General features: G+C 38.3%; 1 long non-coding RNA gene across 1 annotated transcript; it reads right to left on the reverse strand.

Moving 5' to 3' along the window:
- Positions 1 to 1,620: 1,620 nt before the first annotated feature.
- LOC150076606 (uncharacterized) lies at positions 1,621 to 26,946 on the reverse strand. The gene is made up of 3 exons (XR_016547830.1): positions 26,800 to 26,946; positions 8,001 to 8,073; positions 1,621 to 1,753 (listed from the first exon to the last, which is right to left on the reverse strand). It is a non-coding gene; the product is annotated as an uncharacterized LOC150076606 (long non-coding RNA).

Consider the following 26,946-nt stretch of genomic DNA (forward strand, 5'->3'; position numbering starts at 1 on the left):
GGCCAACCCGAGACAATATCTGGCATGACCATGCGTCTCACGCTCGCACGTATGGGATATACCAACAGACGATCCCTACTGGGCATTCTCTCCTAACCAAGATTCATCGGCGTAAAGGACTCGCATGGTATAAAGAGCATGCAAGTTAGACTTTAGAAGACTGGATGAAGGCGTACTAGTGGGATGAGTCACGTTATTTACTCCACACCGTGGATGGTCGTGTACGTATTTGCCGTCAACAACTTGGTATCAAAAATGCAGGCTGGTGGAGGCTGTTTTATGGGGTGGAGCATGTTTCACTGGTGGCAGGAACTTGGACCCCTGGTGCATGTGGAACAACGTATCACTGGTCTCCGCTATCGTCAACTGCTTGCTGACTGTGTACACCCCGCTGTGTTACATTTTTTTCCCTAATGGCGGTGGTATCTTCCAAGATGACAATACGCCGAGCCATCGGGCACTTGACTTCCAGTTCTGACTTCCAGCATATCGATTGGCCTCTCCGAAATCCTCCGATATGAATCGCATAGAGCACTTTTACGATACTATGGTAAGGCATATCAGGCGATTGGATACCAACCAATCACCTCCATATCTGCATTGCTAGCCGCATTACACACAGTTTGTTTGGCCATACCTCCCGAACGCTTCCGATATCTTGTTGAATCAATGCCACGTCGGAAAGCTGCTGTACTGAAGACCTACGAAGTATTGGGTAGTGGCTATAATTCCGTGATCACTCAGTCAGGCCAGTTATAGATTTTTTCAGCGAAAAAGAAAGGTCCAAGAATGCAATCGTTCATCAGTCCATACCACACATTAATCTTTAGTTTACAGTATCGTGCACAAGTTCCATTTAAAAACGAAATTTTGAGAAATACTACTTTTCGGCGTAGATCACGTGAAATGTGGCTTCATCAGAAAACAAAACCTGATTAAAGACTCTTTCAGTTTTTCTCTAAGCAGAGCCACGCATTCTGCTCGCCTAGCCCTCTCAACTGGTTTAGTTTCATTCTTCAGCTGCATTTTGCGTGAAGTTTCAGTGGTTTACGTAACACAGTTTGGACAGTTGGTTTTGGTACTCTGAGTACCAAACTATGACGTGCAGTTGACGTTTACCCGGAAAGTGCTTCCACATGTGATGATATTCCCTTTTCAACATTGCCACCTTCTCTGAATTATATCAATGATGAAAAACAGCTTTGTGATCGAGATTACTTCTTTATTCATAACGTGGCCAAATTCGTTGGTCTCAGGTGACATCACCAGGTTTCTATGGCTTTATATGACGGAAGGTTGTCACAAAAAGATGTGTTTCGCATAAAACGTTCTGAACTTTATCTTGTATAAATATGCCCTTTTGTGTCCAAGTCTTGCTTTTAATTTACTTATTGTTGTTTTGGTTTAATTATTTAATATAGTACAGCAATACCAGTACAGTATTTTACGTAATGATCGTGAATATGAAATATAATACAGTTCGAAAACTGATAGACATATAACAAAAATATTGTAAAACGTCACTGCCTTACTAGCCCGCTGGCTCTCCTGGGGATCAAAGTCGAATAAACTGATTTAATAACAATTGTGTACTAAGTCTTTTGGATATACTTGCTTCTGAAACAGTAACTTTGACAGCATCCTGGACAACAGTACCCGTCAGGTGGTTTACAGTCTTCATTCACCAGACACTCGGATGCCCTATTTTCAAGAGGGCATTCTACTGCCGGACAGTCCAGTCGAGGACAAACGTCTGCAGGAGAAAGGATAAAGCATTATTCGTGATTATTGGTGGAATATACTGATAAGCAACAAATTAGCCCAGATTTTAAAATTATAAATTAATTATAGTGGATCTTCGATTATCCGAGTTCTATTAACCGATTTAATTACAATCGGATAAATAATAGTACAAAAAAGGTTAATATGTTATTTTTTTTAATTCCAAAAAATATATACAACGGACAGTGGCGCCTGGAACGAGAAGAGGCGCGAGATTTGAGATATTTTATGAACGGAAGAACAGTTTAAGAGAAATAAAGTTTCGCAGGAGATCAGATAATATTAATAAAGTAGAACGGTCCATAGCACTCATCCACGCTATACGGTCTAGAATGCGCTGGTTTGCAGCAGTAGAACAGAAAACACATACTGGAAATTCTTCCAGGCGTTGAGAACTCTTTTGCTGTATTTCAACCTGCGCTGGTGAAGGACTGGTGTGTCCGAAGCCGACACACCAGTCCTCCGTGACTGTATAATGATTTTGCCACTGTGTATGTAGTGGATCGCTTACGAAGCTCTGTCAAGAATTTTTACAAAGTCTTTTGTTTTTGGAAATGCACAATACGAAGTCTTCGTACGTGTATTTATAAATACAATAAAATGTTTGCCCACCATTTATTTAACCATTTAACCAAAACATGCTGGTTAAATTCTATCAATCAGGCCAACTGACTGAGTCCGAACAAATGAACGAACCCATTATATTTATCATCCGATTTACATTCATTACATTTCAACCATTTCCAAATCATAAGTGAAGTGCAACAATTTCTTCATCTTCAGACAGCTTGTTCAAGACTGATCAGGTGATTTTGGCGACTTTTGAGTAGCATTTCTTTTCATATCCTGTCTAATCATATCATACTTGTCTGAAGTTGTCTTGTATAATCGTACCTTACTTGCCTGATATTTCATGTCTTAATCGATGTCCAGCTAGCCTTAGTATATTTTTCTCTTTTACCAATTGAGTTTTGAGCCTTTGCCATCCGACATGCCTGGCTTACTGCCTTCAACAGTGTAAATGACTTACTAAAATCTCCGAGTTGTTTAAAGAAACTAATTCGCATGAAGTGTATTCACCGAAAGTCAACCAAATTATTATCATGAATTAATGATACTAATTTGGACTAATGTTATTAGTGGAGTTCCTCAGGGTTCAGTGTTGGGTCCGTTGTTGTTTTCGGTGTTTATGAATGATATTGATGATGGGATATCAAGTTTAATGTCCAAGTTTGCAGATGATACAAAGGTTGGCAGGGTTGTTAAGGACACTACTGACGCTATGCTGCTGCAACAGGATCTGGAAAGGTTGAACAGATGGGCTGAGAGGTGGCAAATGAAGTTTAACATTGACAAATGTAAAGTACTACATATGGGAAACAGTAACCCCAGAGCAACGTATCAACTCTGCGGTACTATACTGACAGTGGTGGAGAATGAAAAGGACCTGGGGGTAATTGTGCAGGCAGATATGAAGTTCTCTGAGCAGTGCAGACGAGCTGCAAGAGTAGCTCATGGTGTCTTGTCAATGATATACAGGAATTTTTCTAGCAGGGATAAGGAGGTGATTATTCCCTTGTATAAGGCAATGGTTAGGCCACATCTTGAGTACTGTATACAGGTCTGGAGGCCTCATTTCAAGAAGGATGTAGAGCTGCTGGAACGGGTACAGAGAAGGGCAACAAGATTAGTGAATGGAACAAAGGGTTGCTCTTACGAAGAAAGGCTTAAGTTTTGCAAATTACAGAGTCTGGAGACTAGGCACCGGCGAGGTGATCTGATAGAGGTGTATCTGATAAAGGCTTAAGTTTTGCAAATTACAGAGTCTGGAGACTAGGCACCGGCGAGGTGATCTGATAGAGGTGTATAAGGCTTTGAATGGGTTGAGCATGCTCAATGCCAATGGGATTCTTCATCTTGCTGAGAATAATCACCTCAGAGGGCATAAATTCAAATTGAGGAAGGACGGATGTCGGATAGATGTGCGGAAATTTGCCTTTGGCCAGCGGGTGGTTGGTTGGTGGAACCGACTTCCATCACTTGTTGTTGAAGTTGATAGCCTAAACAAATTTAAAGCTCAACTGGACAGGTATTTCGAACGAACGGAGGGGTGAAATGGGAGTGGTGTGTGTTTTTTTTTTTTTTTTTTTTTGGCTGATGCTGAATAAGCTTGCTTTCTTGCATCATATGCCTCTACTAATGCTAATGCTAATGCTAATTAAGATACCTTTTCAACAGTGAAAGACTAATTTTGGAAACTGGTGATATCTGAATAAGGTATTTTTGATTTTTCTGTTCTCTTATTCTTCCAAATTATCGTAACGGAATTGCCAAAATTACGTAACTTGTTTAATATGTAATTCATACAAATTACGTATTCAGCTTAAAAAAAATCTCCAGTCCCTTTAGTACAGAAGTGACCATGTATTTAAGAATATTCTACAAGCAGTCAGCTTCTCCGAAGCCTGGAAATAATATAAAGCAAAATCAGTCCAATGAAACAGAAAACCCAAATGAAACAGATCATAGCCTTCATAGGCAATGAAGAATCATAGCCTTCATAGGCAATGAAGGATCATAGAAAAAAAAAAAAAAGAAAGGAAAAAACTGCAAAAATCATTTTTACAAACGAACAGAAGATAAACATTGTAAATATCCTTCTGGAGGGGGACAATGATATAAAAAAAAGTGAAATACCATAAAGATAGAATTTATGTGCAACTGTAGACTTTTCTTTAAAAAAAAAAATTCCTCTGTTAGTTTCGACACCCTGAAACTAACAGAGCAATACATCTCAAGATGTGCTTCATCCCCCCCCTCCCTGAGAGCATCCTCCGTTTGATTTTGTGCCCTGATAACGCACCTCAACAACTTTTTGTATGTTGAACAGAAGGATAACGAATTGCTACAAGACACTTCGAAAGTCATTCACTATCTTTAAAGATATTCTATCCTAGAATATTCTATTCTATCCTTTAAAGATATTCAATCCTAGTTTGAAAAAGAAGACTCCATTAATGGAGTCTTCTTTTTCAAACTAGGATTGAAAGTCTTATGAACAATCCTAGAAGAAACAGAGTGTAGAGAGTAGTGAGAGTAGAGTGTAAAAACCACCTTTTAAAACTACTCTTTGGAATGCTAGACAGTCATGACCATTTCCTTTCCTTTTTCATTTCCTTTTTTTGCGTTGCTGAAGAAGGATTTGTAATCCTTAAACTGCAACGTAAATAGTGAACTGTGCAGTGATATTGGAAGAAGGAATGTTTATAAGAAGTAACCCAAAAATATCTAAGATGAACTAAATCATATCAAGCCTGTTCTCAGCACTGGAAATTTCGGGCGATGACCTGTGCACATATGGCAACGCGAACTATGAGCATGCTGGACAATATAGATCTGTTTTAAGAAAATTAATCTGCTCATTCGTGATCTGTTTTCTGAATGAATGATAAACTATGCGGCAGCTGGACATAAGTCACGATCGGCTAGCGTTTGGGTTGAAAAAGGCCAGGTCACTGTGGCTGCTTTTTTGGTAAGTTGTCAACATTTTCGCAAATGGGAAAAGGCGAAAATGGCTGTCCTGGGAGACGATGGAAAGGATTGGGCTACCCTGAGAACAAAACAAGAAAGTGGCTTGGTTTGCACACGGGGCAAAGAGTTATGGTAAGTTTTTTTAACGAATAGAAAAGAGGGAACGATTAGGTAAATTCCTGTGATTGGTAGAGAGTCCTGGGGAAGGAGGGTCAAACGACGGAGAAAAAGTTGGGGTCGTCAGTGAGGAGGGACAGAAGTGACGAGAAGAGGAGTGTGGCTAAAGGGGTGATTGTGGAGACGGAGAGTGAGAAAAGTAAGTCGGGCAGTGCAGAAATGTATGCAGTGCAAAATGGGCCCTAGACTTTCTAGTGGAGGAAAATAGTTAAGAGTATAAAAGTAACGGGAAGGCTAAGGATGATAAGCAAAAAGGTTATGAAAGACAGTTAAGCGAACCAGAAAAGGTAATGACCCCTTGTAGAAAGGTACATCTGAATGATCCTTAGTAAAGGAGGAGTTATATATTCAAAGCAGGAGAGAGGACGCAAGACCCGATTTTGCGGAACTCTTGGCCAAGAGTTCCGGAAAATTATCTGAAGCAGATTCAGGAGAAAGCAGATGAAGGAAAGCCTTAGACGATAGTCTGGAGAGCCTAAGATGGAAACCTGAAACCTCACTGGAAAAGAAAAGAAAGATAGAAGTAGGTGAGCAATATATTAAGTACACTAAGTTAACAAGAAGGACTGTTAGGAAAATAGTATAGTAATTAATGAAAACGGGGTAGCACTAGAAAGTAAAGTGAAAGATAAATTATCTCTGAGGTAGATATACTAACAGAGTTTATTATGTTAATAGGGGTTAGTGTATAATGCAAGGAATCCGAAGGAATGAGTAATAGATGAAATTGATATAAATAGATATCATGTGTTAGAAGGGAAGTAAAGCTTATAAAGGAGGATCCTGAATATGTTTTAAAATTACAGATAATTAAGTTATATGAGCAACTCTGAATATAGTGTTTTAATTGATGGACGTTTTGTTGGTTTATTTGAACGACTAATAACAAGTAAGGACTTTAGGATACTGAAGATTGGTTAACAAGTATATTGTAACAGTGTGGTGAGAATACAGAGCTGAATGCTGATTGTAGCATATTTGATTGTTAATATATGAAACAGAATTGTATCCAGGAGTAAATGGAAGAGGTATAGTGAATGTACAAGTGTTAGGAGTTAGTTAGGGCAAGAAGAATGAATCAGGTGTTTTCATATAATGGTCAACTCAGATTAGCTAGTGAAGGGAAACAGTAATAAGAATAATATATGCAAGGTATCTCTGATTTAACTTTGTATGTCATATTATATGCCATCTAGTCCAGTTGTATATTATGTAATATATATGCATGTAATAAATTTCATGTTTTATTTTCACTTTGAGTCTTGTTATTCTAAATAACACACGCCTTGCTTGATTAGTTAAGAATTTGCTCTCCCACAATTTGGCGAGAGAATCCTGGAAATTGATAAAGGGGAAACAAAAAAAATTCCCTCAAGGTCTTGAGAATCTTCTGTGATATATACAGAGTATAGCAGTCAGGTGGCAAAAGGTGGGACCTTGTAGATGTGAGGGCACCTAAGAAAAATCTAAATAAATATAAATAAGGGTAGAAATCTTGTGTGAGATATAAGGTACATAAAAAAGGATAATAAATAACATTTAAAATAATCCCCGCTCCCACAGGGTAATGACCTGTGCACATATGGCAAAGTGAATATGAGCATGCTGGGACAATATGGATCTGTTTCAAGAAAATTAATCTGCTCATTCGCGATCTGTTTACTGAATGATAAACTTGCAAGATCTTCTATGGTAAGTTCTAAATTTCGATCTTGGCATTAAAAAAAGTTAGCAGAATTATTAATTTTTGTAACTTCCCACAGTATTGCATCGGGAAAGAATTTTGTTGCGAAAAGTGCTTGTAATATATCATCGCAAGGAAATATTTGTACAGGTTGTAGCATGAATAAATAACTCCTCGTTATGTTGTTTAAGGCTGAGAGCACAAGAGAGAAAAAAACCAAGGACACGACAGCTTTAGATACCTCAGTCGTGAACGGCCAAAGTTCAAAATTCTTGATTTCGCTAAAATAAAAAAAAAAAATAATAAATTCTCTGTTTATACACCGGGACAACCACACGGTTAGAAGAGATCACAAGATGGAGAGAATACAACAAATTTATCAGTCACTGAATTTAGCAGTCATGGGCTTGCACCACGGTCACTCAAGGTAAGTGTACTTATGCCCCCTCGCTATGACCACTCGGCTACTGCGGCCTAACAGATGTTTACTGAAGAACGTCGATAAGCAGCACATTATTGGTCTAACCTACGGAAGATACGGATTAATTTCAGCATCTTCCGTAATGTTCTATGTCCAGAAACACTGTAGAAGATCAAATAACATGGAAAACTATTAACGAGAGGAAGGCAATGAAGATTGTTAGTTTTGATGGGATTTTTTTATTTTTTGGAAACCAGCGTTTTCCCTCTTTCATAGTCATTGTCTTAAAATAGACATTAAAAGTATGTCCGAAATTAATCCGCCCGAAGGGACTAAAATAATTTATTCCCAAAAGCTGCTGTTAATTTCTAAAATTACTACTATTTTACAAGTGGAATCACTTACCAATTCCTTGCATTATCTCAATTGAAGCAGCGAAGAAAATGGCTGCTATCCAAATGGAATTCTGCATGAATGCCTAAAGTAAAAGACAGAAAAGCAAAGGAAAAATTATGCTTTCATCCTACTCTTAGATAATTTATTAATTTAAATTAATAAATTCTATCATAGTGCTATCAAATACGGTTTTGTTTATTTTCTGGTAGGAATCAAAAAATTCGGGGTATCATTTAAATATTCATTCACGACGAAGCTGGATTATTAAGATTGTTATTTATTGTATAAATAACTATACATGAATATTTAGGATCTGTCACACTGATCAATAAAAAAAAAAAAAGATCCGCTGATGCCAAAAATATCAAAACTTCTCGTATGTCTCAGTCAATGCATTTCAAGCTAGAATGAAATTTTAGTAACTTAATGACGACATTTTCAATACTTTAGAAATGTATAGGCTATCGGAATAATGAGCTTTATTCATTTTAAAATACTTTAATAATGCATATAATGTACTGCATATATTCTATTTTCTTAGAAATGCGTGCGTAGAAAAAATGCACTCAGAGCTTTTATTATAGTCCATTTTGTTTATAGTGAATCCACTTAGAAATCAGCAATAATCTCCCAACGACCTTTGTACCGCGTTTCCATTGTGAATGAAATCATTTCCCTTGCTCATCACTTAACATCTCCCAAATTTTCAGTTCACTGAAATGGGAATGAATAAGGAGGCAGATTACATCTTTATTCCATTGCAGTTATTCCAGAAGCAGAGGTGCACTGTCAATAATTCGTACAAATAATGTCAAAACTACGAGTCTGCTGATTTAAGTGGAGCTCGTAATGGCACATATAGCCCTAGTACAACTCAGAGAGTGTTTTTAATAGTCCATTTTGCTTATAGTCCATCATCTTAAGAAACGTCATGATTCGTAATGGCACATAAAGATTTGCTATTCAATCTTATTATATCAACAGACTCACCAGTAACACAAGCTAACCATCCCACAACATAAAACTAGATGACTTGGTACATATAAAACAATTATGAGGTGTTTAGTTCATACAAATTAAGTAAGTGAGTGGTAATTCAATATGATTATCACTCTCTAAGTTTAGTGGTCCTAATGAAGTCCCTCCTGCAGAGATGCTTTATTGATTTGATACATATAATTTGCAAAATATGAAGGGTTGTTGTTTTGGTTTTTTTTAGGATCATTAGCAAATAAGGCCGCATTGCTCCGGGGATATGCGGTGGTCATTCCCTAACCTTTCCGCATCCTCCGTATTTGGTGGGCACGGGCTCGAACCCCGGTCTAATCAAGAAGCTTGTGTTACGCACTGCTGCTCTTTCCAATATGGAGCGATTTTATTTTTAAAGTCCTAGTTTAAGGAATCTGATATAAAACTTTTGGTTACGTTAGTTGATAATTTAATTTTAAAAGGGTCTGTCTGGGTAGCCGCTGGTCAAAGGAAGTGACTCTACACCAAATTAGAGCGGCATTGGTAAATTTGGCTTCACGATCTTATCAAAAAACATGATCTTATGAAATTGTCGAAGAAACGACTTAAAGATATGAGTCTAAATTGCTTTCGTGAAGTTCTTTAGCAATAATATAAGTACGAACTGTGAAGGAGAATTAACTGAACAAAAAACAGTTCTGCGTTAGTTTCGAACTAGAATAGAAAAAAAAAAAATAATAAATCCGATTTAACAAAAAGTGCAGATATAAATTTCTACACCTCGTATTAAAGCACTTTTTGTAACTGTGTTCTGACGATTTCGCATATTCTCTTATACGAACCTTTGGTATGATATCCTAACGAGTTTATGTATGATATAAAGTTGTTAGGAATGGATTATATCTGAAATCATGCTGCGGTATGCAAAGTGGTTTAGAAGTAATCTTGTTGGGTACAATATGGGATTCTTTCCCCTTTCTTTTCTCGCTTAATCGGCACCACTCGCATTAAGAAACATCTTACAGAATCGATGAAATGTGTGCATGCAGAATCCCTGGGAATTTAAATTGCATTTAAATTTACAGTAATTTGCCTCGCTTTGTTTTAGGATATTTTCTTCCAGACCTTATTTTGCCATATTGTTTGATGAAATTTTTCAATATCAATTTAAAAATTAGTATTTTGTTTCGATTTTACAATTTCTAACTTTAAGTTTTGTTTGATATAACAAAAAAGATCTAGACGCCAAATCTAAAGTCAACATTGGAAATTTAAATTGTAACACCCTGTATATGAATTACATATGAATTGTAATATTAACATTCACATCTGATAAATATCAAACACGAATTCCTTAACAGTGGATTTTTCTTCATCAGTGGCGGTTATCTTTTTAGAGTGGCTGTTTCCAGCAGAAAAGTTCGATGGCATACAAGTGGGATGAGGAGAGATGTTATATTGCTCTAATTCAGTCCGCATGCCACGCAAGAGTAAAGATTGCTATTGCGAAATTATCTCTCGTTCAAATAATTGCAACACCATCATGAAATTTCAAAGCACTAAAATATCCTATCAACAGCATAGTGTTTGCATCCTTTTGCGCGTTCTGTGCAACATCCTGCTAGGGCCTGGCAGTCCTTTCACTGGTGTTTTCCTCCGTTATTTCGTAACTCATAACACAAGCTTATGTGGACAAAGGCTTAAAATGTGGGAGTAAAAAAAAAAATCAAATTATTATTTTAGGGTTGCCCGTAATTAAATACATTAACCCGTATTTGTGTCTGTAAATTGCGTATGTTCTATGGTTGATTTGCCTGTTTTGCTGGACGAAAAAACCCCAGTTACTGGGGAGAAAAACCTTGCTAGCTACGCCTGAGACCAACTAACTCAGCCACGGAGTGAAAAAAGCCCACTAAAGTTCCTCGCGTCATCGACGGGATTCGAACCCAGGCCTTTTCCACCCTTTGTGGGGAGGACGGTAACACAATACCACTGTGCTACCGCGCAGACAAAAATGTGGGAGTAGCCGAAACGTCACTTCTCAGCTGAGCAGGTGTGTTTGTACGTGCTTAATATTGCCACGTCGCATTTTACAGACTCTTAGCGACTGCCAAAAGGAATGTCTTATCGATGTCTGAGTTTAAAATTACTGAGTGTTTCTAATTTGATAGCTACTTATTTATAGGGCGTTCCTAAATAACGACGACACATGTTTAAAATTCCTAAAAATACAAAACAACAGGACGATTTTTAAAGCAATATCTGAGCATTGCAACTATCTTGTGATGGTGTTCTACTTAATGTCAGTTTTGAACATAAATAATCTTTATTTTCTAGTAACACAATACGAGAAACATACCAAGTATTGTTCATCGTGTTGATACGGCCATAAATATTACGATTAAAGAATAATAGTAGTAGTAGTAGTAGTAGTAGTAATGGCATGTGATGCAAGAAAGCAAGTGTATGAGCTTATGCAGCATCAGCAAGAAAAAAAAAAAAAAAATCACACCATTCCCTCCAAATGCCTGTCCAGTTCCTCCTTAAATTTATTCAACCTATCAACTTCCACAACGACAGATGGAAGTTTGTTCCAGCAATTAACCACCCGCTGGCTAAAGGCAAATTTCCGCACATCTATTCTACATCTGTCTTTTCTTAATTTAAATGTATGCCCCCTTAGGTTCGTAATCTGAACAAGTGGAAAGATCCCATCAGAATTCAGCGTGCTCAACCCATTCAAGGCCTTATACACCTCAATCAGATCACCGCGCAGGTGCCTAGTCTCCAGCCACTGCTATTTGCAGAACTTAAGCCTCTCTTGGTAAGAGGATCCCTTCATTCCCCTCATCAATCTTGTTGCCCTTCTCTGCACACGCTCAAGTAAATCTACATCCTTCCTAAAATGAGGCCTCCAGACGTGTACGCAGTACTCAAGGCGTGGCCTGACCATTGCCTTATACAGAGGGATAATCACCTCCTTTTCCCTGCTAGCAAAATTCCTATATATCATTGACAAAACCCCATGACCTGCCCTGGCAGCCTGTCTGCATTGCTCAGAAAACTTCATATCTGACTGCACAATTACTCCCAGGTCTTTTTCATTTTCTACCACCTTAAGTGTAGTACCACACAGTTGGTACGTTTCTCTGGAGTTACTTCTACCCATATGCAGTACTTTGCATTTGTCAAGGTTAAACTTCAGTTGCCACTTCTTAGCCCATCTGCCCAAATTATCTAGATCCTGTTGCAGTAGCACACTGCCATTACTGTCATTAACAACCCTGCCAACCTTTGTATCATCTGCAAACTTCGACATTCAGCCTGATATACCTTCATCAATATCATTGATAAATATACAAAACAACAGTGGACCTAACACCGAACCCTATGGGACTCGGTGTTAAAGAACATACTGTATAATGAAGAACATACAGTACTCTCTAAAAAAGTATCATTAACCTCACTTCAATGGCGCTTGTAGGTCTCCTTCTGGCTATTATAGCGCACCCTGTTCTCCTAACCAAGGTTGGGCGTCCAACCAACAAAAGATAGACTGTAATGGGCATAGTTCATTCCCATGCAGAGCATTGACTAGTTGACCTATCGATATGGGACGTATTGGGTTGGCCCACACCCATGTGGACATGTGTATAGGTAAGGGCGGCACCTAGAACGTTAGTTCAACTCCGCCTCGTATCTCTGTGAAGAACAGTATCACTACAAATGGGCCAGATATGTGTGTGACGTACGTTTGTGTGTATTCTGTGTGTGTTCTGTTGTTATGTTCTGGCCACTTGGCTACCCAGAAGCATCAGTCACCTGGACAGATGATTCTGGGTACTCGTCCACACCCAGGGAAGGTGGGCCAGTCCCAGCAAAACACGTACTGTCTCAAGAGAGACTCTGACCCACCTAGTGTTGCCAGAAGGTGGGACAGATTCCTCTGGGGGCCCATTCCAGAGGGAGGAGATAAAGAAAGAAGAGACAAAAATAATAATAATAAATAAATAAAAAATAAAATAAAATAAAATAAAAAACCACCCGTGGTTCAGTTAGGGGGAAGATAAAAAATAAAAATAATAAATTAATTAATAAAAATATATATATATATTAAATAATAATCAAGAATATATTAAATAACAATGATAAAAAAAAATAATAAAAAATAAAGAAATAATAAGAAAAAAACAATGAAATAAATTTTGGCTGCACTAGAGTGGGAACTCAAGGCAGAGCGCGTGGGAAAAAAAATAGAAATAAACATAAAAATAATGAAATAAATAAATAAATTGGCTGCACTAGGAGTGGGAATTCAAGGCAGAGCGCGTGGGAAAAAAATAGGTATAAAATAAGTAAATAAATTGGCTGTGCTAGAGTGGGAACTCAGGGCAGAGCGGGTGAAGAACATATTAAATAAATAAGAAAAATAATAATTTAATAAAGGAAAAGAAAAGGAAAAAATATAACAAAATAAAATAAATAAATGAACGAAATGAAAATAAATGAATAAATAAACTGGCTTCACTAGAGTGGGAACTCCAGACAGTACGTGAAAAAAAAAAAAATAAAATAATAAGGAGAAGAAGATGGTGGCATGCGAATATAGAACACTTAAGTCACTGAAGAGGTATTGTTAGGTGCAGTTACAACTATGTAGCTCTGCTTCCTGCGTTCAAAGACTTGGGATGCATAGGATTGGAATGTCTTTAGATTTTCAGCTGTGTGTAGTAGAAGCTCTGGCTGCTGTTCTGAGATACCTGGCACAGCCTGCAGCAGGGTCGTTCTTAAGTCATAGTACAACCTGCATTCGAAAAGATGTTTCCAATTCTCTGACCTTCCGCAGAAACGAGGGCTGGAGAGTTGACCCACACCCAACTCTCCAGCCCTCGTGAGTATCACAGTTGGTATACAACTCAGGTCCTCTACACTCAGGGCGGAAAGGACCTGAGTTAGTATCCCGCCAATGAAGCGAGGAATTTTTATGGGTCTTTTCCACAACGTGGCTGATTTGGACGGTCTCAGGTGAGCGAAACTCGGGTTTTTCCCCCAGAAAACATCAATTCGACCACAGAACACGCGCTATTTACAGACATATTATATACGGCCCAATATGGCCTAAGTTTCTGTGATCCTTAAAACACCCTACACCAACCAACCAATCATTCAACTTTCCATTATTCTCATAGATGTTCCATGAAATTCAAAGCGAAATTCTGTGTAGGCCATTCCAACCCTTGTATGTTCATGCGCATGAACTATTGTCAAACGTCACCAGCGGGATGGTAAAATATTGTACTGTCGAAACAGACAGTCTGCGGCAATTTAAGGAGCAGGAAATTTCCGAAATGTTAAGGTAGGCATTGGCATTCATTGTTCTTCGCCCAATCTCCACATCAAAGGTTATAGGATATGCCAGGAGAAACAGTGGCAGGATAACTCCAACTCTTCGAAAATTCATTGTTAGCCTAATGCACTCCAATAGCAGATTATGCCACTGGAGTGCATTAAGTTCTCAAGGTGTTCTTCGCATCCATCTGATCTGAATAGGGTGATTCGAAATTTCATCTTTCCGTATCAGGTGTTATCAGACACCTGAAGCTCTACTTCTCTATGAAACAATACAGCGTTTGTTGCACTATGAAAACAAAACCGCTGATCACCGTCGTAAAGGGAAGGGCATGATGACCAGACGACCAGGGTTTTGAGTGTTTTTTTATACTCGTGGTTAACAGAGGGCGTATTCCCTCTCTTCCCTCCCCTGAACACGCCCCTACCGCAGCCCCGGGTGCTAAGCGATTTCCAGTGAGCGAAGTCTATATTTCGTGTGCAAAGCGAATAATTTTCTTTTGGCTTTAAATACAGTTTTTACATTATTTAGTTGTATTGCGTAACTTCTTTCACTTCAAGAACTAGGCAGAATTCCAGAAAGGAAACTCACCTTTCTGTTTCTTTAATAGTACTAACCAAACTAACTCAGCCACTTAGTTACCCTTGTGGCACTGCTTCTGCCTCCTCGTGGGGGGGTCGGTAACCTGGAAAGAAGATCTCCCCTACAGGACCTAAGGATCCTAACATGGCTACTCATGAGATAATAAATAAATAAATATTAATTTATTGCAAATACAGCAACCCCATCACAGCACTAGGCTAAGGGCATACATTCAGTACAAAGGAGACAAATATTAAAATAAATACATAGCATATTCTATACATACATTAACAACGAATATGAATTATAATGATCAAAAATATATATTGCAGAACATCACATTTGGCTCTCGGATGGGTTGCAGGCAGGCAGCTGTTTGTATTTCTCATAATTTGATTGGAAATGAGACTCTTGTAGGCTTCAGAGTTGAGCAACCTCTTACAATCAATGTTGTGTGGTAGTTTACGAGATGAAGGGATGCATTGGGGGACATCCTGTCCATTTGTTTTAGTCTCGAGGGTTTGGATTTGAATTGTTGTTGATTTCTTGAGTATTCTCTGTTGGTGGGAACTATTATGTTGGCTAAATTTGGTGAATTGGTTGCAGAGGTAATTAACTTTGTAAGAAGCATGTTGTTGTTGTTTGGTTTTTTGGAGCATTAGCAACTAAGGCCATATTGCTCCGAGGATATGCGGTGGTCATTCCCTGACCTTTCCGCATCCTCCGTATTTGGTGGTCACGGGCTCGACCCCCGGTCTAATCAAGAAGGGTGTGCTACGCATTTCCGCTCCTGCCCACCTGGCTACGGAGGCGCCTGTAAGAAGCATGACTCCAGACTCGTTGATCATATGTTGCAGAGGCTTAGTTTTTAAGTTTTTATAAAGCTGTTGCCTGGATATTGTATGGGGAAAACGACGTTTACTGTTCAGCCATCTAAGAACCCAATTTCTTGACGGTAACTTGAGGAGCACCAGACCAGATTTCGGAGGCATAAGACAGAATGGGAAAAATGCATCTCTGAACATGGTTTATGACTGTTTTTCTATCTTGAATCGCCACCGTTTCTTGCTTGATCAGCCATTTTGCTTTTTGAATTTTTTTAGCAACGTATACATAGTGAGAATTAATGGAAAGATTTTTGTCAAAAACGACTCCTAGGTCTTTGTGAGCATATACATTTGGAAATGAAACATCTGAAATTTTAATTTCTGTGTGGTTTGGTTGTTTCTGTAAGGAATAAGTTAATTGAGCAGATTTGTTTGCATTTATAATCAGATTGAGATTCTTTAGATACTTGATGATTCTGCACATCTGTAAATTGGCATCATGGCTAACCTTGGCAATGTCATCACAGAATTTGGAATTAATAAACAACTTTAAATCATCGGCATAAGAAAGCAAATTTGGATTTTCTTGTAGAAGTGGTTGTAGAGAAGCTGAAAATATAACACTGGAGAGAACACCTCCTTGAGGAATAACCATTGTGTCAATGAGGAAATGATTTTTTAGTACTCAATGGCTTTCTTGTGATCAATGTTGTCGAAAGCACCTTTCATGTCTAAGTAAAAGACATCGCATTGTGCTTTATCCTGAAACGCCGTTTGGATGCGCACAATGGTGTCAGTTAGGCTTGTTGTTGTAGAGAGCCCTCTAGGACCAAAATGCATATTGTCGGGTGCATTAGCAAACATCGCATCCTGAAGATATGGCAGCATGATCTTATCAATAATTTTAGCGATTATTGACGATACAGCAATTGGACGATAGCTTCTATGGTTATTACTACTAGCCTGTTTTGGAATCAGGGTAATTCTAAAAGTCTTCCATAGTCATGGAGGAATAGCTGGAATAAAACTAGGGATGCCCTCAGGGCCTTCACTACTATCAATTCGTAATTGGTTAATAATTTTCTGAACTGCATTCTTGTTTACAAGCTGGTTGATTAGCAGGGCTTGATTAGGAAGCATTTTATGTTGCACGCTGTTTGTGTGTTTATAAGAATTGAATTCTTTAAACCTGCTTTGCATATCTTCAGTGCAGATGTCAAAATTGCATGTTTCAATAGTGAATTTTATCCATTCCAAAGTCTGGTCATGCTGCAAGGTAGCTCTTGTTTTTGAAGAAATTGCTCTTTTATTATGCTTCAAGCCTGAATTTTTGTACGCCTGAATATTTTTGAGCTGAAACTATGCTCTGCTCTTTTTATACTTTGTATGTTGATGAAGTGCCGTACTTCTTCCATTGCCTGTGGCATTTTTGTTTCCTTTTAAATTATAGTTTTAGATGGGATTTGAACCAAGGTTTGGATTGAAAAGAAAGCCTTACGAGCTTGGATGCTGACTCTGTTTTTAATTGATTCAACCATTTTATTAGTAGAAACGTGGCGTCCTGAATAGGTATATTTTTGAGAAACTCCCACGGGTAATATTTCAAGAGTTGTAAAAACTTTTCTTTCCGAAGGAATTTAATTGATGATATTCTTTTGGTGATTTACAGAGGGGGGAGCGAGGATTCCCACAACAAATTGCTGTTTGCAGTTGTATACTTTTGTGGTCAGCTCTAAATGTAATGTTGCTTCTACATTTTTCTTGAAGTTGAAGATTAGAGTAAACAAGATCAAGCGCTTGGATTACCTCTTGTAACAGGGACGTTGATATTTTTAGCTCCTAGAACTAAGAAGGAGTCAGACAGCAACTTCATTTGTAAATTATATTTGGGCAGGGGGAGATTAAAGTCGCCCATTATAATTATGTTAGACTGAGGCTTATGAACAATGGTGATGCAGGTTATTACTTCATTAATAATATCATCAGTAGGTCCAGGCGGAATATAAATATTATATATCTGAAGCAGTGAATATTTAACTTGGATCAGAAGAGAAATTCCTTCAAAGTTGCAGGAACAGGTGTTGTAGGTGTTAATAACTTTAATGTTGGATTTTAAAATAATTGCTGACCCTCCACCTCTTCGATTAATCCTAGATGTCATGCATGGCGTGTAGTTGAGATTTTTCGGCAGTATAAAAACATCCTGAAGAGGTTCCTGCATCCATGTTTCAACTAAACAAATTATGTCACGAGTTTCTTCAACCAAAAGTGCTATAAGCGTAGACAGTTTATTTTTTACACTTCTTACATTCTGAAGAAAAATGCTGAGATTAACATAGGTGTTAGAAGGATGTTCGCAAGTATTAGGGGGAAGGATAAATGATAAACTATGATGCGAACCCGGACTGGTATTCTATAGCTAGGCAGACAGTTCAACAGATTGAGAGTTAGACATTACCTTCTCACTAGAGTATAAAGCGTTTTGGACTAAAGCCTGGAGCTATGAAAAAGTCTAGACTATGTATAAGTATAGTGCAAAAGCATCAATAATACATAGCCAAATCTGAATAAACAGAATATTAGCAAAGCGGCATCGTTTTAAGTTATATCTCATATTGTGAATACCTTCACAATGAGTTGCCACGATATTGCACTACTTCGAATAAGCAACGCTTCACCTGAGGAGAAGACTAATGTTACTTATTCTCAGATGGATACCACCACCCAGATGGCACCGTTTCAGGGCTATTTTGTATTTGTGTGGGTAATAACTCGACTGTCCACTTGTCCCTGTTAGACTTATATACGTCTTACGTTATTCATATATTATATATATGAATAACGTAAGAAAAAACGTCTGAACTCAAAGGGAAAAACTTATCTCTCTAATATAATCACAGGGAAGATCGCTTGGCCTCAAGATTCGCTTGGCACCAGGGTCCGCAAGAGTAGTAGGCTCTTATGTGAGTTATAAGACCAAGTTTAAGAAGAACTGAAAGCCTATCATTTAAAGAATTGGTGGAGGATATTCGAGAAGTTGAAGCTGTTTGTGCAGCTGTTTCTCAAACTGAAAGGTGGAATTCAATGTGTTATAATCTGAAAAATTTGGATCTCCATTCAAGTATGATTTTTTTTTTTTGATTGTGCTAGGGGCAGCAGATAACCATACCTCTGCAGCATATAAAAGCGGAAAGTATACTGTGGTTTTATAAATTTTCTAGTAATTGTGACTTTATTAATATAACGCAAATGCTGTTTGGCAATTCATCAGAGTCGAGCTGCCTGGGTGAGCAGCTTATCTATGTGGTAACTGAAGCAGAGCTTAGGATCAAACACAACCCCGAGATCAGTATGCGTATTGACGATGGGAATAGAAGCATTACACAGAATTGGCTAAATTATGAGAAGCAGTTTTCTTTAAGGAGAATATCATAAATTGAGATTTCTCTGGGTTTATTTTTAATCCGAACAATTTTCAAATTCAATGAGTGTATGATTAATTGATGCTGTTATCACGAGAAGATCATCATAGGGAGAAATTGGTGTGAGGAGCTTCATATCATCTGCATAACATAAAGTATCATGGCTGGACTCAACAAGTGGGAAAATAAGTGCTGTAAACAAAAGTCCAGACAAGACACCACCCTGTGACACGCCTGAAGAGATACTTCGCTTGTATATGTGCCGTGCCCATGAACAGTAAGTTGGATTTTTTTTTTGAAGGAGTGACATAAGGAACTGTAGATTGTCTCCCTTGATCTGATAGTGGTCTGAAAGTAGCTTCAGTATTGCAGGAACGTTTACAGAGACGAAAGCTGCTTCAAGGTCTACATAGGTGAATGCAAACTCTGCTTGAGATTCAAACGCAGAGAGGATAGAGAGCTGGTGGTGGCTAAAAGATTAGTAACAGTGGATCTATGAGGAAGGGAGTAATGGATTTGAGAAGGCTGATGTGGAAGAAGTTGTTTAGTTAGAATGGGGAAGATTACCTTCTCAAGGAGTTTGAGAAGCCTTGCGGCATTGGAGATTGGCCAGCAATGCTTAAGAAGCGTAGGAGATAAAATTTTGGGTATAGGCTTCACAAAGTAGATGTTCCACTGCTGGGGAAAGAAATGGCTTGAAAAAACAACATTAAAATAGTTAGAAAGGGATCCAAAATATATCGGCTAGGACATTTGATAATGAATTGGCGGATTCCTTCCGCACCTGCCATAGCAGAAGCTGGTGTGGAATTAATGGCAGCAATAAGCTGTTTCCTGGAGATTGATACTGCAGACAATGTCAGGCGTGATTCCAGTTGTTGGTCTATGAAGATCAGGACATTGTTCCGTGTCTGAGGGAAATCTAGATATGAAGTCTAGATTTCCCTCAGACACGGAACAATGGAACACGGAACTGCTCAGGTTCAAGATTTACTGGGAAATCAAAAGGCCGCAATGAGTAGGGGCGTTTTTCTCTACGAAGGGTTATATCCATATAATGCTTAATTCCTTTAAATTTCTGATTGTTAAATGTTGCGCACGCTCTAGAATAAGCTATCCTGTAATAAGTTTCTGGCGGGTAATCAGGTGTGCAAGGAAAAGAGGCAAGAATGAGATCTAGTTGGTTGTTATCTCTGGTTGGAAGATCGTTGATCATTTTTAGCCCTGTACAAGATAAGTTTGATAGGAGATTTGCTGAAGTTTAACTTGTCTCTTGTATATTAATGACTGAGGTAAAGGGCTGAAGAAAGAACTGAACCTTTGGGAACAGCTGCATTCGTGTAGAAGTTAGAAGGTTACTCACTGCCATACTGAAAAGTTAGTATGCCATCTTCGTATCAGATGGTATTATTGGCTTGCGGCATTAAGACGAGCTTCGAGGAGAAGGACCAGGGACAAGGAAGTAGAATTGCTATCATTCACGTTCTTCATTCCCCCCCCCCTTTTTTTTTTTTTTTTGGCTTGCTCAGCGCGATACCCACACCTCTAGTGCACAGAATATCAAGCCTTCATCGTTTGGATGATTCTTTGAGTTGCGAGCCGTTGGAAGACTTTGAAGCAAAACCGGCACGTTATTTTAGTGTGTCACGAAGCATCGTCTCAGCACTGAGAGCAGTTTCAGGAGAGTACAAGAAGAGTTGACCAAGGTCCCCGAAGACTACGTCAACCAGAAAAGACCGTCATCTGGCTCTAACAACAAGATAGAAACCTACTATATCCTGTCATCAACTGTCTCTGAAGGTTGCTGTGGCTACAGGCGAAAACATTTTCAACGGGATTCTGTTAAGAAGGAAGATTCAAGTGGACTCTACGGAAGGAAGACACTGGTTTTTATCCCATTAAACTCAGACCAACGCAGAGCTTTGTCAAAACTTGTGCCATGAACATGTCCCATTTAAGCTTACAAACAGTTTCTAGATGTCAGTTCAGCTGGAGACAACAAGGAATCTCTCCGACATTAGAGAAAGGGACACTTTCGGTGCTGGCGGAATTCTCGTGTGGGGCGGAATAATCATCAACTGCGGAACCCGTCTTCATGTTTTTGATAAGGGTCCCGTAATTGCGCAGAGGTACCGACAACAGATCTTCGAACCCTATGTGTCACTTTTTAGGGATGCGGTTGGCCCAGATTTTATTTTCATGCACGTCAACACCACTGCATATGCAGCTCAAGTGGTGGAAGAATGTCTTGAAACAGAAGTTATCCAACGTCAGCCGTGGCCAGTGCGATCACTAGACTTAAATCTGATGGAACATGTGCGAGACGCTCTTGGTGATTCATTGCCACAGAATCTTATAGACACCCTTATATCGAGCATGGTTCACCGCTGTCAGGCCTGTTTTACAGTTGGACTCATTTTATGGTGGAGTACCTCATTCTATGGTACTCGACCATGCTAAATTTTGTTCTGCTTCATCGCAAGCTGCACGAGTTACACCAGGTTTTCTGCGTGTTCTGTTCATTTTGTTGAGCAGTGTATTAGTTTGACGTTTCATGATGCATTCATCAAATAAAGTGAAAGTAGAGGTGAGACATATTGTATGAAGTAATGAACATTTTAGCTATGTTGCGTCCACATAGCAAGAATATGCCCAGTTTCTCAACATAACATGCCGTGGACAATGTTCCCCCATACACACTGGTCGAATTCCTTTCAGTCATTAGCTGCGTATAATCTTTCCTAGAGATTATACACTGGATCAGCCTAGCCTGGTTTTGCCATCGAAATGTAAGGAAAATTGAATCTTGCCATGCCCACCCATCATAACCTCAAAAGCTATCCATCATACTTCATTATAGGAAAGATGGGTATTGCTGGAGCTTTGCTCTGGAGAATAAACATGATTTCCACCAATTCAAGCCTTCGATAAGCAGAATGGTTCTATTGCATCGGTTGATGATATTCATCTACCACCTAGTATTTCCTAGAGACACAGAGGGGCGGCATTCTTCTGTGGTGTAGATGTCACGCCTTGACCCCTGCTTCCGTTGGTACATACCTAGATGGTCACCTCCAGTATACCAGGTGCAGTAATTCAGAAATTTCACACATTTATAATAGTCCCACCACAGCGAAGGTGCAAGCAGAGGATTGGTTACAGCAGAACGTCCGAACTTCTCCAAAATTCAGTCCACTTAACTTACAAGTTGTTATAGCGTTAATTCAGCCACCCCCCTGTTTTTTCTAATTACGGTTAAGTAATGACCGAAATTACCATACCTTTCAAAATTTCAATTTATTAATAACCTAGAGAGGTTATTAATATTAATAACATAAGGAGTAAAACGGATTAAATGTCATTAATAAAAGGGTGTATGTTTTTGTAAAAAAGATGGAAAATTATTCGCTATAACTGTGCAATACAGATGTGTTTTAAAAATCTACACTTGTTAGCCAGCAACAGCTATTTCGGCTCGGCACTTACAGGTCCAAAGGGTTAGATTCTATAAACATCGGAAGGGCTGGAATGTGAATTTAGGACTAAGAGATGGGATAAGAAACCGTGATTTTCACGTGAATAGATATCTGAAATACCTCAAAGCCTATGTAAGCTCTGCACAGATGTATGCTATAGCTGTACATTTACCTAAAACGTAGATATGGAAAAGTGGCTACATACGTTTCAGGGATATTCGATACATGACGTGATGAGGGGTAACTAGTTAAGTAATGACTGAAACCCTTTGACTAAGATTCCATCATGTGACGACCGAGTGTCTTAAGACTTGGATCTCCCCAATGAGAGCGTAGTGTTGAATAAACAGTTTGGGAGAACTTGGTACATATAAATGGATGCTCGTGAGTCAGTTGGGGTTGAAGGGAAGAGAAAGTTAAGAGTGAGAAAAGGTGTGGTAAAGACTACGAGATCGTGACAAGGAGATCCAGTGAGCCCCACCCAAGGAAGAAGCCGACTTCTGATGAGAACGCCCAGAGTCGTCCAAATTGACTGAGGAATCAGGAATCGTTTGCTGATTGGGCCAGTGCGATAACTTAAGCTGGTAAGTCGAAATGATACAAGTATGAAAGTGTCTGTAAGCACAATGATGATGATAAAATGGTTTCTTTCTAGTTCATAGAAGTTATATTTTAAGTGTAAAAACACACAACTTTGTCTATAGATTACTTGAATATTTTGGCGAGCATGAAGTGTTATATTAAGCCTATACTAATGGAAAGAGTGAAGTGTGTATATTGTTTCTTGTAATAAATCATGTTATGTTTTGTGTTATAAATGTTTCTCTTTTCTCTGTCAAAACCTCTCATTCAACCAGAGAGCGATAGAGTTAGTGTTAAAGTATGATTAAAAGTTCATTGCGGCGTCGAGTAAATTATTTGCATAATTTCTCGATGTTAATATCACAACGCTAAAATCCAACCTGCAGGATGAAGAAGGGAAGTGGACTTCTCTTTCTCTATTCTGAGGGTATACGAGATTTTGTCCTATAATACTACTAGAGAAAACAGAAGAGTGAAAATTGACACCAGACCAAAAAAATACCATTAGGCGAACATGTTAAGGTAAAATAAGATTAGCAAAAACGTCTTAACTACACTAAGAACAAAAAGTATTAGTTACGCCTAGTCTAAGTATAGTTTTACGGCCACGCCCTACAGCACCACGAACTGTAAAGGAGTTCGTGGCGGACAAAGTGTCACTTAAATATTAGTTCCCAAAGCGTGTTTGAATCCCAAGTTGCCCTATCTTATCATAAGTGTGATAAACTATCTGTTCAAAACTCAAGCTGGTAATGATAATCCTTGGGGTCTTATTTATAACATAGCTCGTAATAAGATTCACTCTTTAGATGTATACGGCACTGTGAAAGAAGATTTCCTGGAGACTTTTGGATGAATACAGTTATTGGATGAATACAGTTAATGTTATTCTTGACAGACTATTCCCGGTGAATGATCTAATCACTGATTCTGTTGTACATTCAAATATTCGAGTTGCAAATTCGCTTTATACCACCAATATTCAGACAGAAGAATTAACATTGATGAGTTAACCTCTGTTGCTAAAAAGATTAATATTAAGGAATGTCCAGGGATAGACCTGGTTGAAAATACATTTATTTTGCTATTTTTCAAATTGCGTCCAGAAGTACTGCTTTTACTTTTTAACAAATGTCTTCAAGAAGGTCTCTTTCCTGATATGTGGAAAATTGCGCTTTTAAAACTGATTAAAAAACCAGATAAACCAGCATTAAATCCTAGATCTTATAGGCCTATTGCACTTTTGCCAAATCTTGGAAAGTTTCTAGAACGTCTAATGACTCTGCGTGTTACTGATCTTCTTCAGTCGAAAAATATGGTGTCCTCTAATCAATACGGGTTCTGTGTAGGGAAGTCCTGTGAAGATGCACTTGTTGAATTTGCTGGCAGCATTGAGAGTTCAACATCAAAGTACACGTTAGCTACCTTTGTTGATTTCGAGGGCGCTTTTGACTCTCTATGGTGGCAGAGTGCTCTCGAACGGTTACGATCAGCTGGATGCTCTCAGCAACTATACCACCTGTTCACAAGCTATTTCAGTAATCGTCACATTTTAGTGAAATCTAAATTTCAGGAGGTGTCTAGAGAAGTTTCACGAGGGTGTCCCCAGGAGTCTATCCTAGGGCCTCTTATATGGAATATGGTATTACAGGATTGGATTTCCCATAGTTTCAGTAGTACCAAAATCATCGCTTATGCCGACGATCTTACTATCTTAATTCATGGTTCATCTAGATCTGCTATCGAAAGTAATGCCAATGATGTCTTACAAAATTTATTCCAATGGACAGTGGATTATAAATTGACAATAAGTTCGTCTAAGACTAAAATGATGATCTTTGGATCACATTTAAACCCTTAACGACCCCCTTTAGTGAAGATTAATAATAACATGATTCCACTTGTCTCTGAAACTAAATTACTTGGGATTACAATCGACTCAAAGCTTAATTTTGTCTCTCATTTAAATAATGTAACAACAAAGATCAGAAGATTCACTGGTGCTATTGTAAAACTTTCTCGTTCAGACTGGGGACTTTCTAGACGTACCATGAGAATCTATTATAACGCCGTATTCCTTCCTATGGCTACTTATGCTGCAGGTGTATGGTTTCACAGGCTTAGAACTGTTAAATTTCGATTGAAGTTGGCTACTATGCAACGCACAATATTATTATGTATGTTAAGAGCTTGTCGAACTGTTTCAACTTCTGCACTGCAGGTTCTTGCAGGTGTATTGCCATTGGACCTTCACGTAGCTTACAGAGGTCTTTGTTATAGGTTAAAAAAACAACTATCAACTGAATTTATGGGTTTGGTTCTGAATATTAATTCAGATATTAAGCAAGAACGTAATCGTTTGTGGAATGAAATGATAAATCTGTGGCAGACCCGCTGGGATACGTCATCTGTCGGATCTGCTACTAGGACTTTTTTCCCTGAGGTGACCTTTCGTGTAAAGCAGAAACCTGTTTAGTTCTCTTTAGACTTATATACACATCCTTCCTCTTAACGGGGCATGGATCTCTTAACGAAAAACTATGTCGTTTTGGTCTTTCTAGAACGGAAGCTTGTCAATGCGGGGAAAATGAAAATTGGAGCCACATTTTATTTGAATGTCCGCTCTATAATGACTTTAGAGATGTTCTTCGTTCATCAGTTTCTACACTCTCTCATGGGCATGAAACTTTGCTGGTGGGAGACAAGAATTCTTATGTTGCTCTTCAGCAGTTTGCATCTAATGTTTTCACAAGAAGAAGAATTAGTTATACGGCTACGAATAATTCTACTCCTTTGTCTGGTGGAGCTGCTCAATAGGGAGCAACATTCCCTTTTTTTTTTTTTATTATTATTATTTTATATTATTTTATTTATTATTATTTTATATTATTTTATTTATTATTATTTATTTATTTTATTTTATTATTATTATTATTATTATTATTTTATATATATATATATATATATTTTTTTTTTTAACACCACGGGGAATTTTTTTTTTCCATCCTCTGGAGTGGGCCCCCAGAGGAATCTGGCCCATCTTTTGCCAACATTAGGTGGGTCAGAGCCTCGAATTGAGACAGTGCGAGCTCCATTGAGACTAGCCCACCTTCCCGTGGTGTGGACGAGTACCCAGAATCATCTGTTCAGGTGACTGATGATTCTGGGTAGCCAAGCGGTCAGACACAACAACAGAACACACACAGAATACACACAAACATACACTACTAATTTCTGGCCCTTCTACAGTGGTACTGTTCTTCACAGAGATACGAGGCGGAGATGAACTGACGTTCTAGGTGCCGCCCATTACAAAAACACATGTCCACATGTTCAAAACTCAGTTTTTTCTTTATGAATTTCATTTTAAAATATCCATCTGAGAAACTAATATTAAATGAAAATTACTCCACATCGAACGTCAGAACATCATCGATAAAATTGTCTTTATGATCTTATAAAATGTTCCTTCCTCTCATTCTTAATTATCAATGATTTATTGATAATTTTGATAATTAAGAATGAGAGGAAGGAACCAGTTGAAGTATGAATATTATATTATGATTTTGTGAATTTTTAGCAACAAAATATAATCCTTACCGTTAATTTTTTTCTTCGGCAGAGGGGGTTATTTTTCTAGCGTGGATTTTCCAGCAATAAAAAGGATGAGATGAGATGAGATGTCCGACTACAATTCACCCGTATAAGTCAAGGTGAAATTTAACGCCTTTTCCTCTGCGCAACGTA

The sequence above is a fragment of the Mastigoproctus giganteus genome, chromosome 13 (assembly GCF_048544385.1).
Source record: "Mastigoproctus giganteus isolate SK-2022 chromosome 13, ASM4854438v1, whole genome shotgun sequence".
NCBI classification, from domain to species: domain Eukaryota; kingdom Metazoa; phylum Arthropoda; class Arachnida; order Uropygi; family Thelyphonidae; genus Mastigoproctus; species Mastigoproctus giganteus.